The 14,471-nt window shown below is 39.1% G+C and overlaps 1 protein-coding gene across 2 annotated transcripts in view; it reads right to left on the bottom strand.

Moving 5' to 3' along the window:
- Nucleotides 1–594, bottom strand: part of grid1a (glutamate receptor, ionotropic, delta 1a) — a 261,831-nt gene extending 261,237 nt beyond the window's left edge. For both annotated transcript variants that reach the window (XM_079362801.1, XM_079362802.1), the window contains exon 1: nucleotides 431–594. The gene's annotated coding sequence lies outside the window, so the exon portion shown is untranslated. The remainder of the gene's footprint in view (nucleotides 1–430) is intronic.
- Nucleotides 595–14,471: the final 13,877 nt, after the last annotated feature.

Raw genomic sequence — 14,471 nt, 5'->3', positions numbered from 1 at the left:
ACCTTGGATTAGACATGTTTGTAGTTTGCATCTTTTTAAAGGTTGGGTGTCATTTTGTTATCCAATTTCTTGAGATGGCATCCATTTACAACACCAGCATTATTTTCCACTTTAATGTTCATAAATAATCATACAGGGTACAGTCATGATGATATGTACATTCAGTTAATTCAAAATGTTTTGAAGGCTGTAGTGGCCTAATAAAAGTAAAGTAACAGTTTGCATTAATCTACAACACCAATGTTTATAAAAAAAAGACTATGGATAAGAAACATGTCAAACTATGTAAGCCTAGTCTAAAATATTTCATACCATTAGACAGGTGTTTTCACTTAATCTGAACAGCTTTAATCGTCAGTGTTACACAAGCACAAGCCTTAAACTGGTTGTCTTGTACAAGTTTCAAGAAAGGTGATTAAAAACACATCACCTGTTGGTGAACAGGAAGATTTCCTCAAACTGTGAACATTTGAGGTCTGCAGGTTTTTCCATCCAGAAACATGATATCCCTTTGGTTTAGACTCCAGAACAGGTAACATGGGTCAGCAGGAATGAACTCCTGTGTTTCCTGGGCTTAATGGACACATGTTAGGCTCACAAACAAATTCAAAGCTACACATAACCTACAATGCACTGCCCCCTTAAAGGGACAGGCGCCCTGTGAAATGAACCCAAGACCAGCGCTTCTCACTTTACTTATAGATAAGATTGATGTGTCGCAAATTATTCAACTTCAATTTTTGAAAAGTAAAATAGGATTTTATTTACTCAGAAGAAAACTTTTGAAACATGAAGCAGAGGGGAAATTACGAAGGCATTTCAATTAAAATAACTCCATTCAAAATATATTCTTATATAGGTGGTGCTTAATTTTCTACATGTACTGTAGCATGTGGCTATTTGGCCAATTGAGTCTTATCTTTATCAATACAGTTTCTTCTTAAAGCAACAGGCAGTTTAAAAGTTGAAAAGCACAATATTTCCTACAACCCCTGGTTTTCTGTTCACTTTCTGTTCAGCTTATAACAAAAGTGAAAGCTTCTCAAAGCCTCAAAGAAGCTGCAGTTGAAAATTAAGCTGCCTTTTTTTCTTCATGTTTTTCTAATCCTTGAAATGAGTATGTATGAGTCTCATTAATTAATTTCATTTAAAAAAAAATTAATAATAATTAAAAATAAAAATCAATGTGGCTATCCTATTAAACAAAGTTAATATCTCAGGAGATACAAGTTGTTTTATATTTGAATTATTTGGAGTAAAACACATTTCAGATACTTTGAACAAAGTGTATGCCCTTTGGTCATTTGAATTATTCTGTTGCTAAAGTAACAACAAGAGATCCCCTAATTATTTCAGAGCAAGCAGGAGTTCAATAGCAGAGAGGCGCTTTTTTAAGTAGGCACTGATTCGCTGTAATCCCAGGATCAAAGATTCCCTCATGTCCAGGTCAGTTTCATGATTGATTCATCAGATCAGGGTTTTTGATAACGTCCCAAAACTTCTTGATCACTACATCACCCCTGATTCACCGCTAACAGCTCTCACCCTCGTTTCATTCACAGCAGACATTTATTGTAGATTTGAAATTATCCTCACTTCATCTGAAGCAACAACATGAAAGCTGATTCCATTTTTTTTTTCTTTGATCATCAATGGCTGTTGGATCTTATTTTACTTCTTCTGCATGCACAATATATTTGAGTTTCAGTGTGAGGTGAGATGCTATTTTGGTCTAGGTGCAGAGTGGCTTCAGATGAGGCCCAGAACGAGTGTCTGTGTGCTCGGCATATTGAGTGGCAGCAAGACCAATAAAGCGGGAGAAGAGAGAGAGAGAGAGAGAGAGAGAGAGAGAGAGAGAGGTCAAATGTAAAGAAAATTAGACTTAAAATAAAAATTATTATCTGGAAATTTAAAGGCATGCATTGAAAGAAAACATTCACTGACAAATCCAATAATTAATCCTGAAAGTGAGCGTGTCAATATTGAACAGAGGCTTGGTAACACTGTCAAGCTAAAGTAGACAAAGAGGGCTGGTAGAAGAGGTTTAAATCCAACCTGTGACTACTGTCCTTTGTGTCATATCCCACTCTCTTTTGCCCTGATCTCCAACTCTGTTCCGTCTCTTCAATAAAAACAATCATATGCCCCAAAAGACATTAAATTAAATTAAAGTCTACAAAATAATTTCCACAAAGAAGAAGAAACAATAAGAGACTGAACGTGAATTTGAATTTGTTTAAAATGTGCTCGTACTGAGGGAAGAGTAACTGTGAGGTAAAAGAGGCTCAGAAATAAATAGATGCTTAATATTCACGCAAGCCCTCAGCCGTCTACCACCTGTGTCCAAACCAGCACCCAGTTTTCTAACCTGCTTCCCAGTTGGAATTTTTATATTGTGCCTGACTGTTGCTGTAGTGATCTGCCTGACTTCTAGTTAATAATGCTCCTCTGTTACCTTTCTTTTCTTTGTCTGCTTTTGTTGTCTATCTGTCTAGTTTTAGATGTGCTTTGAATTTCAACACTGAAATTAAATTCCAGCTGCCTCGCTGTTTTCTTAATGGCGCTGTTCAATTACTACAATACATGTTACAAACGTTGGGAACCTTGAATATTTGAAAAAATGATTTTGTCACAGCCCTCTGCATCTCTATAATAATGTGAGTCAATGAATTTAAGAGCTAGACGGTAGCAAAGATAATAAACTTTCATCTGATCCGCTCTTCTTCACAGCATATATTTTCCAATTCAGTTCAGCCTCATGTCCTTAAAAATGCTTCTGTCAGAGAAAATATTTCTGTCTCCTGCTGCACTGAGAATGCATGAAGCTCTAATGATCAGGCTGGCCTCCATGTTGCTATGATATGAACTGTAAGCCTGCATTAACCCTGTCTCAACAACCTTGACAACTGAATCGTACATCTCAACTATAACATCAGTCCATCAGTGCATTAGAGGAAAGCTAATCGGCACCAATTATTCTTTAATTCCCTGGGATGATTATGACATTCCTGAGGTGGCATAATAAAATTAGTTGTTTGATTAGGGATTTCAGATGCACAGCATGTCGTAAATTCTGTTTCTGTCTAGTTTAGTTTCACGTTTTTGACCCAACACACAGCAGCAAGACCACTAACATGTGATTGCCCAGTTCACAGAAGTCTATAGTTTGACTCCTGGGATGCTTAGTGATACTTCATTTAAATGATGTCTGAGTCCAGCAAATGTTTGTATTTCTCTCAATGACCAACAGAGGCTGATATATCAAGTGATTCTTATTCGTAGCAATGACCTGTGTGTGTACACATGGGACACTCCACCTCTGCATATGCCATTTTCCTAATTGGGCCACCCCAGTGAAAACATTCTGGGCACGTCCCTTGTTCACAGCAAAGTCAGTTGACCAACTGTGTTGCTCTAAATATCCTTAGCAACAGTGTGTCTAAATGCATAGTAGGCAGTCATTATCACTGTGCCTGCACCAAACAAGCAGCCTTGCATACATGAAATTAGATGTAGCATCCCAGCAGGAGGCCTGACCAGTGATTCCCAGTGGCACGTGGTCCCCTGGCTGATTACTGAGCAGCTCTGATGGAGAAGGTAATTAAAAGAGATGAGCACATTAATAGTGCATGAAACTGTGTGCGTGAGGTAGCAGGTTGAAATGAGTGCTAGAGTGAGCAGGGACCGGAAGAGGATTTTGGAGGGACAGGGGCCGAGATTTACATAGGGTAATTATTTATAATAAAAAAAAAGATTAAATATATGTATTAAAAACTCATGGGTAAGACTAAGGATAGTTCAAACAGTGGTTTAAAAAAACCTGTTTTTTCTTAAAAAGGAGCCATTCCTGCATTTAAGATTGTGTTTTATGTGTTACCTTTGTACCTCCAGTACAGGTAGAACCCCTCTGACTGCAGACAGATGAGGAGCACAAGGTTTTGGCTCTATTAGACTGTGTTTACAGTCATCAATGCTAAGGCAACCAAATGATATTTTAGCCTGCCTACACAGCCTCTTAGTGGCTTCAAGTTCAGGCTTAGCCATCACACATATTTTATTTTAATAAATTAGCCTCACGTTAAACGTTCCACAACTTACCTACACCTCTGTGGTTTCACCTGAAAGAAACTCAGCTATTTTTTTTAATAAAAATATTTACACTTTCCCTCATTGCTTTCCTCCAAACTAAGATCCTAAGTTTTTGAACTTGAAAAACAATTAAAGAAAAATCTTCTATTTCTATCTTTTGTAACTAGCGCGTTACTTGCTTTCCTTCATTTGTCATCACAATACTTAACTAAACACACTATAGCCTAATGTAATATAAGTGTCAAAGTGTTGGAGGCAGATTATAAAACAGCTAAACAGATCAAACAAAGAGAGACTCTTCCTGCAAAGTCATGTGAAGCCTTTATTATGCCCATTAATATGAAACCGTTATGATCACACTTACCACATACCAGATGTTTGCCTCTGCCTCACTCATGAACTAACTCAGCCTCACACTGACAATGTGTCCACACGTGTATGTTTGCACTTTTGGGCGTGGTCGTGCATGTTTTGCTGCTGCAGCAGAGTGGAAAGAGGAGCGGGTATAACGCTGGTCTGGATGATATTTCTCCCGACATGATATTCTTAAATCTGTTCGCCGGGACAGGTGGGCAGTGTGCAAAAATTAAATGATTTATTCAAAAGAAGGGCACCTTCTGTACAAAGGGCAAAACTGCAGGTGCTCAAGCCCCTTTTTTGTCTATGAGTGCATGTGCCTGTCAAGAGAGGATAACATTGATCCAGAGCATTATTTTTTACCTACCAAAGTCCATCTCACTGGAAGACCACACAAAAGGCTTCATTGCCCGGTAACCTTTGAAGCACACACACACAACCATTTACAAACCACACACATGCACAACAGGTCACAAGGTCCAGACAGGGGAACATCCAGGGATTGTTCAAATTAATGCCTACCACTGCCACTGCTTCCATGGCTACCACAAATAATGGACGAGCCACACAGAATACGGAGTGCATTCATATGAGAGTAAGAAAACTCAGAGAACGACGACTCGGTGCTCTCGTCAATAGAGAGACATGCACATGCACATGTATATTTTGTGGTTCACAATAGGCTGTGTGTACATGCCAAATCAAGAGTGTGCAGACAATTTTTCTGTCAAATATGCATGGATTCTTGCTTTAGTATTGTATAGAAACTCTCTGTCTCTGTGCTGTCAGTGTGAGCAAAAACAGAATTTGAAAAAAGACATTGGAAGCACTGCGAAGGGAGAATGAATAAGAATGGGTGAGGGAGTCAGAAACCAAAGGGAAGGTAGTGAGAGAAAGGTAGAGAGAGAGCGACAGAGGAGAGTTATGAAGCTTAAAGAATGGATATGTATTCTTCCCTCAATGCATAATTTGTTCTTGGGGACAGATTTTTTTTTTTTTTAAGTTCAGGTGTATGGCTCTGCGTGGACAAGCTTGGATAATCAGAGCAGAGATGCAGAAACTCTAAGTGAACTTTGCAAAGTCTACCAGGCTCCCTCAATACAGGCAGGAGCTTAGGAAGAGCATGTTATTGTTCTGGATTTACCATGCAAATGTTTTTAGTTATGCATGGATTAAGAACAACAAAGCCACTTTAACACCAGCAACCTCGGTTTAATGTGTTTTCATGCCTGGCGGACTCCCCTCGACTCTTAAAAAGCTACGGCAGCATGGGTGTCGGAAATGATTTTGCCGCCCTGTGTTGATCAAATATTGGAAACAAAATGGAAGATGGAAGGAAAGGTCTAACTTAACAATCAAAAAAGACCAACCACTGATTCCTTCAACATTGTTCGAAAGGAACAAATTGTACCTGTAGTTACACATTGTTCTAGTTTTTACCCTGAATGACCGCCTGACTGACAAAAAGCTACCTTTGTTTGATATTTCACTCCCAGAGACCCAATCAGATGTTAAAAGGACTTTTGTTTCTCTTCGCCCCTTGATATTTCCATGGTCAAAGCATAGTCGTGATCCCCAGAGCTATTTTCAGTGAGACAAAACAACTTCATGTTTATGTCTCGCTATAAGGTGTACATGCGTAATTGGTATTCACATTAAGTGAAGCATCCAAGGATGTCAGCATTTGTCAAAGTTACTCAACGGTTTATCTGACAAAGATGTAAATGTTTGAAAACAATATTATGCATACATTTCCGTCTCAAGCTACAGGAACCCCCCTTGCAGCTTCATTATTCTTTACTTTGAACTGCAAAGCAGCAAGCACAAACAAATGTGTTTCAGCCCTCAGCATTTGTCAGCTTTTCCAAGCACATTTGTTTCCTCTCCTGCTGTTGTGCATTCGAGAAACACTGTGATATGCTTTGTGGGTGTGAAAGCTTCATTTTTCAAATGTTTTGGGTTGACCGGGCCTCCGATGATCATCAATCGCATCATGATGGCCAACAAGCCACCAGGCACAGAGGTTACTTCTTAAGCATTAGTCTGGATCTTTCAGCCACATTCACTGCATAACTTAGGATGAAATTGTTTGTTCATCAATCAGACCCAACACATTTGTCCAGCTCTTGACATATTTTGCGACAGACATCTATGATTTGGAAGAAATGTTTTATCTTTGACGGTGTTTCCTAATGACTTTGGATCCAGGGACTTTTTCTCTCCTGCTCCATAATGAGATTCACATTTGTGAATTTGAGAGAGGGGACTATGGATGGATTGCCAGGAAATGTATCCCCCTCGGGAGAACTTGTAATAACTTTTCATCGAGTCCCTTCATCAAGTTGTTAATTCAGTTTGTCCAACATTTTGATTTATGACCAAATACCTCCAAATCTAATGACAATGCTATTAGCCTCAGCTGCACTTTGTATTTATTGCTAATTTATACATCTTTTCAAGCTAACATGCTAAACAGAGATGGCAACAATGTCAAATTATATACCTGTTAAACATCACTGTTAAGTATTTATAATGTGAGCATGTTAGCATGCTGAAGATTAGCATTTTGCACAGAGAGCTGCTGACACTGCTGTGTCTCTCATTGCGTATTTTCAGTGTGCTGGGTGTAAAATTATTTGATTCAGCGAGGTTTGGTCATAAACTGTTGCGAGGCTACAACCTACTGAGGTACTGGGCTGAAAAAGTATCCATATTGAAGAATGGTCTTAGTGTCAGTCTATGACATTATGAGGAAGTTTTAAAAGAACACAAAATTCAGATCACACGGTATAGTTAAAGTTGCTTTTTATACTTGATTCATTTCTTATGAGTCTAAGGACATGTGTTCAGAACAGTCATCAAACTGAAATGAAGTGAAAGTTTCAGACTATTTACTTTCAATCATCAAACGTTATTTGGGTGTCTTCTTAACCACCTAGAATAAGCCATGTTTGATGGGGATATTATATAAATGATCTCCTGCTGCCTCACAGGAAAAACATAAGCAGGAAGTAGCCGACCACATGCCACACATTTCTAATTCTCAGTATTCTGGGACTTTATCCCCCCCCCCCATTTCCTTTTATGATTTCCTATTCTTGTTTCTACATCAGACAGAGTGTTTCTACATTTCCTAGAAATAAATAAGTTGGGGAACATTTTCTTTATTTTGTTGTGAGTTATGGCAGATGGTGAAGTTGTGATAGAGACAGATATAGCAGAAACATAATGATATTTTTGGTCCAATAAAGAAGTACGACCTTTTCTCAAAGACTTCATGTCTTCTCTATTGCATCACACTGAAAATATACTTGTATTTCTAGCTCTGTTGTGATCTTATACAGCTTATACAGTGATGGATTTATGTGTGTATGGTTGTTGACTGTGAATGCAAACTGTTGACTCTAAAAAGAATATTACCTTAAAATAACTCTAAAGACTGATGACTGGCTATACATCTCTACAACATTGTTTTCAAACAAAATCAAAATCAATTGTTATTGTTTAAGCAAAAACCAAAAATGTTTCGCCTTTAAAAGCAAATTCTGTGCCATTTGTCTTGTTTTCATTAATGAGGCAACGCCTGCGAGCGGCACTGATTTCACACTTGACATGCTTCATTCCTAACAACCACCTGCAAGATTGCCGGCCTTTCCCTCTGCTCTTTCAATGCCAGCTCTGACCTGCACCAGTCCTACACTCTTTTCTCAGCCTCCCAGCATACATCTGCATGCTTTGACTGGTGGGTTTATGAACCCATCCCATCCCTCCTGAAAATTTAAATTTCTGTTAAATTAACTTTAAATTAAAAAAGAAACTGTTATCTTTGGGTTCAAAAACTTGCTTTTCAAGTTGATATTATTTGGAAAAATCCCATGGCAACAATTGTCTGTGGGCTTTTCTACCATCAATGCAATGAGTTTTGAGAAAGTGGTAGAGACTGCAGAGCGATATAATATACAATACAATGTTCAGCATGTGTGTAAAGAATAGAAACATATTTATAGAAAGAAGACATAGCTCCAAGGACATTTATCACACCAACGATATTCTAAGATCTGTGTCCTTTTATTCAGTTCTGCTCATTAAAAAAAAATCACCTTCTGTTACATTGCGTCTATTGAAGAGATTTATGATTTTGTATCTTGAGATTTGTAAATTAAAAATGCGAGTGAAAAGTTGGATATTTTTGATTTTGCCTTGCGGAAAGTCAGTCATGTTTACAAATTAGAATTACAGCCGCTCAATTGAATAACATGAGTATTCCTTTTTAATTGAATCTGTGCTTTAATTTTGATAGTTAGGGAAGCTCTCTGCACACAATGAATTTCAGATTTCCTCATAATATGCTCCTGACCCTGCAGAGAAGACTGGAAAATCAGGTAACAATGCTGCATTAAATGTAGCATGCCTGGAGGATCTTTTATTCCCTATTCATTTCACTTAGGCTCTGGTGAGCACACCAGGGTTTTACCTTTTTACAATTTCCAATGTTAATTCTTTAAATAATTTAAAAAATCATGACAACTTCTCCCTGGATTCCTTATGCCTGACACTATTACAATACTCACACACTTTAGAAATCTAAATAAGTTGAAGTTCTGCAGTGCAGCAAGATTTTAACTTCTGAAGCAAAACTACCACTGGGACAAATTTGCTTCGCCCTACACTGTGAACACTCTCACCGAGAAATTTAATGCAAGTGTATAAATGTCATCAGCTTAAAGGAAATTCCAAAATCCAAAACATTGTCCATGAAAGAAAAGTTTCAGGCAGGAAAAGCCTTAGCAGTGCAGCTGTGAATTCATTTCAGCAAAACAAAGTATCAAAACATTGCCCACCTAGCGACAGAGGAGATAAAACATTCCCAGATTGATGCTTTCTTTTGTTATAAGCATTACCACTTTTCCTCATCCGAAGGGTGTCAACAGTTTTTATTTTATTCTCAAATAATGAAAAATGTGTTATTAACATTGACATGTGAGTTTGATCCACACCGGTTTTAAAAAGTTCAATTGTTGACCGAAACATTAATAACTGTTTAAACCTCAGATTTAGTGTTGTATAACAATGTTAATTATTTACTGAGTCCTTTAAAAAGTATGATGTGTTGTGAATGTTAATTGTTCAGTGAAGTGCAAAACCATTTCTGTGTTAAGCTGTCCCAGGCTTCCGCTCGAACATTTCCTTTTCAAAATGTACATCAAAAGTTTCAGAAAATTGTCTGTAAAAATGTTTTCCCTTGAAAGATTTAAATTCAAAGGACTACAGTATTTTGGGAGTGTGGTGAATATTAAATTGGTTAAACTGTTGTAGATAATTATCTGCGGACTACATTTTAAAGGTAACTACAAGCCTACCCGTCATAGCGTATTACATGCTGCCGTTTTCTGGGTTTTTCTAAAATAGTCCAATTTGTACGTTTCTCCAAACAACGTTCATGATTTGAAGGATAATGTTTTACTTTATTACACACTTCCCAAAATGTGCAAAGCATCCTAGGGGCTCTGAAAGTCAGCAAAGCAACGTTTAGCCATCGTCCCTATGATACAGAGTATCTTATAAGTATCATTGCACGTTTTCTCCGGTGTGTGTGTGTGTGTGTGTGTGTGTGTGTGTGTGTGCTTCTGAAGGTGTTACATACTTGCCAAAGGAAAGGATTAATATTAATTCCTTCCAAATTACTTAGAGATTCAATTATGCAAGATAATGCAAATTCTGAGTCTTGCAGGTCAGATTTACTGCCTACACACAGAAAAGATATGAAAAAACATCAGGTGTCTGACAAAACTTTTTATTTGATTTCTGGGCATCTCTCTCTCTGTTGGTGGGATTTCTGGGTCCAGGGGGTTAAGGCATCGGGAGAGGATTCTGTCATTGCTAATGTATCCTATAATAAAGCCAAAACTTTACTATAACATGAATCTTCACTGTCAAAAGCACTACTTGCAGAGTCGTCTTTTAGTGTTGCATTGAAAGTCTTGCTGAATGCCCGCCGCAGGGAAAGTATCACAGGGACCATTAGATTGGAATAAAGGTCGTCAAACTCCGTTTAAAGGCCTGTGCTGTTGATGTTTTTCGTTTGCTTTTCCAAAGCCACAGGGGTCTCTGCTTGTTGTGCCTGCATGCCCTCAAATTCTTCACACTGGCAGTTAATCAGTACGATCTCCAGCAACAAAACCAAACAGGCCAAGTGAGGAGAACATATATTTAAGATTTGGAGAGAACATGACAGAGAAAATAGAGGAGAAATAGAAATTCAAAGCTCAGTACCCCGTATTGGAAAGGTAGTTCATAACATGTAGTATCATAAAGAAAAGTTACAATGTGGCTACTGTAAAAGTAAATTCTTTGTCAATATATATATATATATATATGGATAAAAATATTATAGTATGCACACTGAAAATTAACACTTCCTTAGTTGACAGTAGCTTACACAGTGTAGGTGCTACAACAAAACTGTTACAAATGTTTGCAGCTAAATAGTGCCTTGCTAAGACACATTGCCTACATTTGACGTTTTACTTTATCTCCCTGCAATAACAATCTTCAAAAAATAATTGGTAGCTGAGAAATTAAGATTTTCACAGGTTTTTAACACCTTTGTCACTCAACAGAGCAGCAAGCCTGCTCACTACCATAGCAACTAAGCTACACAAACTTAGAAATTGCCATCTAATACCTTTATCAACTGGGCTAATTTGCTTGTGAACTTGTTTTTGTTGTCCAGCTATAACACTCAGCTAATGAAAAGCTTATGACTTTCAGCTCTCCCACCTTTTTAATCAAGGTATTGACCAGTCAAGAGAAAATAGAGTTTTTGAAAAAGACTAGCACGAGCACATTATGTGATTGCTAGGATATGAGTCCTTAGCTTTAAGCTTACTGGCATAGTGGCATAGTAGCCAAGTACCAAGTAATAGAAAAAAATATTCCCCAAAGATGATTAATATACATACAACTCCAACACGTAACTGTTCGAAACGTGACAGCTGCTGTGATACGTCCACTTTGGTTGCAGTTGTTGTGAGTGACATCTCTAAAATCATCCAGCTGCTATATTAACTGGTTGCAGGTGGAGTATCCAGAGAGCTTTATATAATTCGTTTGAACTGAAAGTTATCATATTTTAGCTCCTTCAGAATCTGTTGCTAACCGCTTTCATAATAAGCAGAAAAGGTCTCCTTGTAGCCTACTATCTCAAGTGTATGGAAGTGCATTGTTGTACTGTACCTATTTAACACATGTGATATCCCAGGAGACAGAAATAACCTCAGCTGAAGAACACCTTGAACCATGCTGTTTACTGTTATTACCCATTTACTATGGGAAAAAAAAGTGTTTGTGGTGAAACATTTCGGCATAATTAAAGTAGACTACAGGCAAGGACCCTGCAGAGCTATCCAGATCCTCCAAGATAATAACTAAGATAAGGTCAACTGAAAATCACCTGGTTCAGATGGAAGAATCTTTATCTCTATGTTTCCATAATGCAATTTTATAATATCGGCAAAAGGGAAAAAGATTAACAAAACAGGCTATAATATGTGGTAACGTCCAGCATACAGAACTCGGCCTGCTCAGACATTATAATGAAGGGTATCACATCTACACATCTTTTCCTTGCCTTTAAAATTGTTTTTATATTATTTACATCTCTCTTTTGATTTGTGTTATCAGGGTCAACACGTGCGCTGACGCACATGAGCTCTGAGTGAGCAAATGTCCCTGAGCTCCTCACACATGGGGGAGTTAATCCATTCTAAATTCATGCGTCTATGGAAAATGTAGGTGTAGTGACAGACGTTGGTCAGATCGAAGACGTCTTTGCAGGCGCAGGGTACACGGTGTGACTGGTGTGCATGAATTTAGAATGGATCCACCCCCCATACTCACAACCTGACCCACTCACTTCCTCTCCTTTGACACGAGCCAGCCTCACATTAAGTTGTGAGAGAAAGAGGAAACCGGATAATATTAAGAAAATCAGATGAATATATAAGAATAATAATTAAGCTGCTGATTTGTGAAGATGTGTTCTGAGAACGTTTGTGTGTGAATATCTTTGTGAATGTACAGTGTCTGAATCTGTGTGTTTGTGTGTGTGTGTTAAGATGCATGGCAGTGAATTGTGCTATGAATTCGAATTTAACAATCTCCTTGCGTTTAACCAAAACACGTACACTCGGGAACCTCTAAAGTGGATTTAAAATGAAGTCTGTCTGAAATTAACCGTCTTCGGCTGCCTCGCAGTACATACTATGCTTCTGGCCCTAATAAATACAAACAGATGGATAGACACACACATGCAAACAGAAAGCCTGCTGACCCCAAACAACAGTATTCCGCCTCCACACTGATGCCACAGACAGAGAATAGGCTGCCTGAGCCTTGAGATGGAGGGTAGAGAAAGGAAGTAGACAGTAGTACTACTACCGCTCTGCTCTGCTCGTCATCTGGCTTGCCTGTGGACAAAGCCAATCCGTTGAAGTGCAGGTCACGCACACCCAACAACACAGATGGGCCGGTGAGTATTTCTGCCCTGCCACTCAATGATTCAAGGGGTTAGATTAAAAAAAAAAAAAAAGAGAGAGACTCACCATTCACCACTGAGCAGAAAGTGGCTTTGGGTACCATGAGGAAATATTTGCTCATTTTACACAATGCACATGAATAGCACTTTTTTTCACTGCGCTACACTCTGTAGGCCTATTGGTATTTTTTTTTTTACACGCTTAGCTGCCTGTGTGTAAACCTGCAAATGTGTTTGTGTGTGAGAGCAAACAAGACACCAGGGAAAGTATCCATTTAGGGTGCAGTGTGCAGTGTGCTGTGGCAGCAGGGGTGAAGCAGCGCTGGTGGACAAACAGTTTGAATAAATCCTTTGTGGTAAAAGCAAAACCTAAAGCTTGTACACAAATCGGAGGCTGGCGGCCTTTTCAGCACTCCACAGTGTGGTCAAGTGCAAACTTCCGAGCTGACAGAGTGCTACTCTCCACTGGTTCTCGGTTCTCCTGCAGTCTCAAGATAATACGCTTAGTTCAGCTCTAGTTTACACTGACTAAATCTGACCTGATGTACAAATTTAATAGCGTGAATTAGAAGGGGGGGGGGGGGGGGTCAGCAAACTAACCATTGAGTCTTTTTTTATGTTTCACTCCTCTTAGGAGTTGTGCAAGTGCGTGTGGATGTGTGCGTGTGAGCGAGACGAGGGCGTTTATCTCTCCAAATATGGCAGAGTTCTTACAGCTCGAGGGGAAATCAGTAGGCAACACTACTGATGAGACGATACGTACGTGCACACGCGCTCTACTCAACTAAAGTGTGGGAGTGCAGCGTGCACTTCCCTTAAGCTGCACTGCATGGTCGGAGGCTGAGTACTCACACCACCTAGTGGCATCCAGACCTTGAAGATTAAATAAAAACAAAACATTTCCACCCGTAGACCAACCAAGCATTCAACCCACACCACAAACATCAGACCGGGCCATTTTAACTTGAGTGAATCTGGCAGCCAACACCACTACTGCAACCAGAACACAAGTGCTTGTAAAAAAAACCCCCCAAAAAAACATGAGAACCTGTTCACACAGGAAGAAGGAGAAGACAAATGATTTGAGCCAGGAAAGGAACAGGTTTGAAGAAAGACGGGGAAGATGGGAGGATGAATGGAGGTGAAGCTGTAAAATTCAGTTGCGGTTCTGCTCCTCAGGCTGCGCTGCTTCACTGAGAGGCTCCTGACTGACAGGTGGAGTAAAGCTAATCCGCTGTTTTCTGCATCCTTTTCCTCCCTCTGCCCTCGCTCCCTTTCTTTTTCCTAAGCAGAGGACATCCCATCAATCTTGTTAACATGTAGGAAATGCTGCGGATTCCACCCCCCCCTCCCTTGTTTACTCTTTTCTCTCACCACTGATCATCACAAGGGAGGCGACTCTCTCTCTCTCTCTCTTTGACTTCCTACAGCTGAAAGCCTGTCATGTTTAATGTAAAGAGGAGGCTGAAAGGCTGAGGTGGCTTGTCAA

This window comes from Symphodus melops (genome assembly GCF_947650265.1).
Source record: "Symphodus melops genome assembly, chromosome: 15".
Taxonomy (NCBI): Eukaryota; Metazoa; Chordata; class Actinopteri; order Labriformes; family Labridae; genus Symphodus; species Symphodus melops.
The sequence above is the reverse complement of the archived record's forward strand: the minus strand, read 5'-3'. Positions and strand labels throughout refer to the sequence as shown.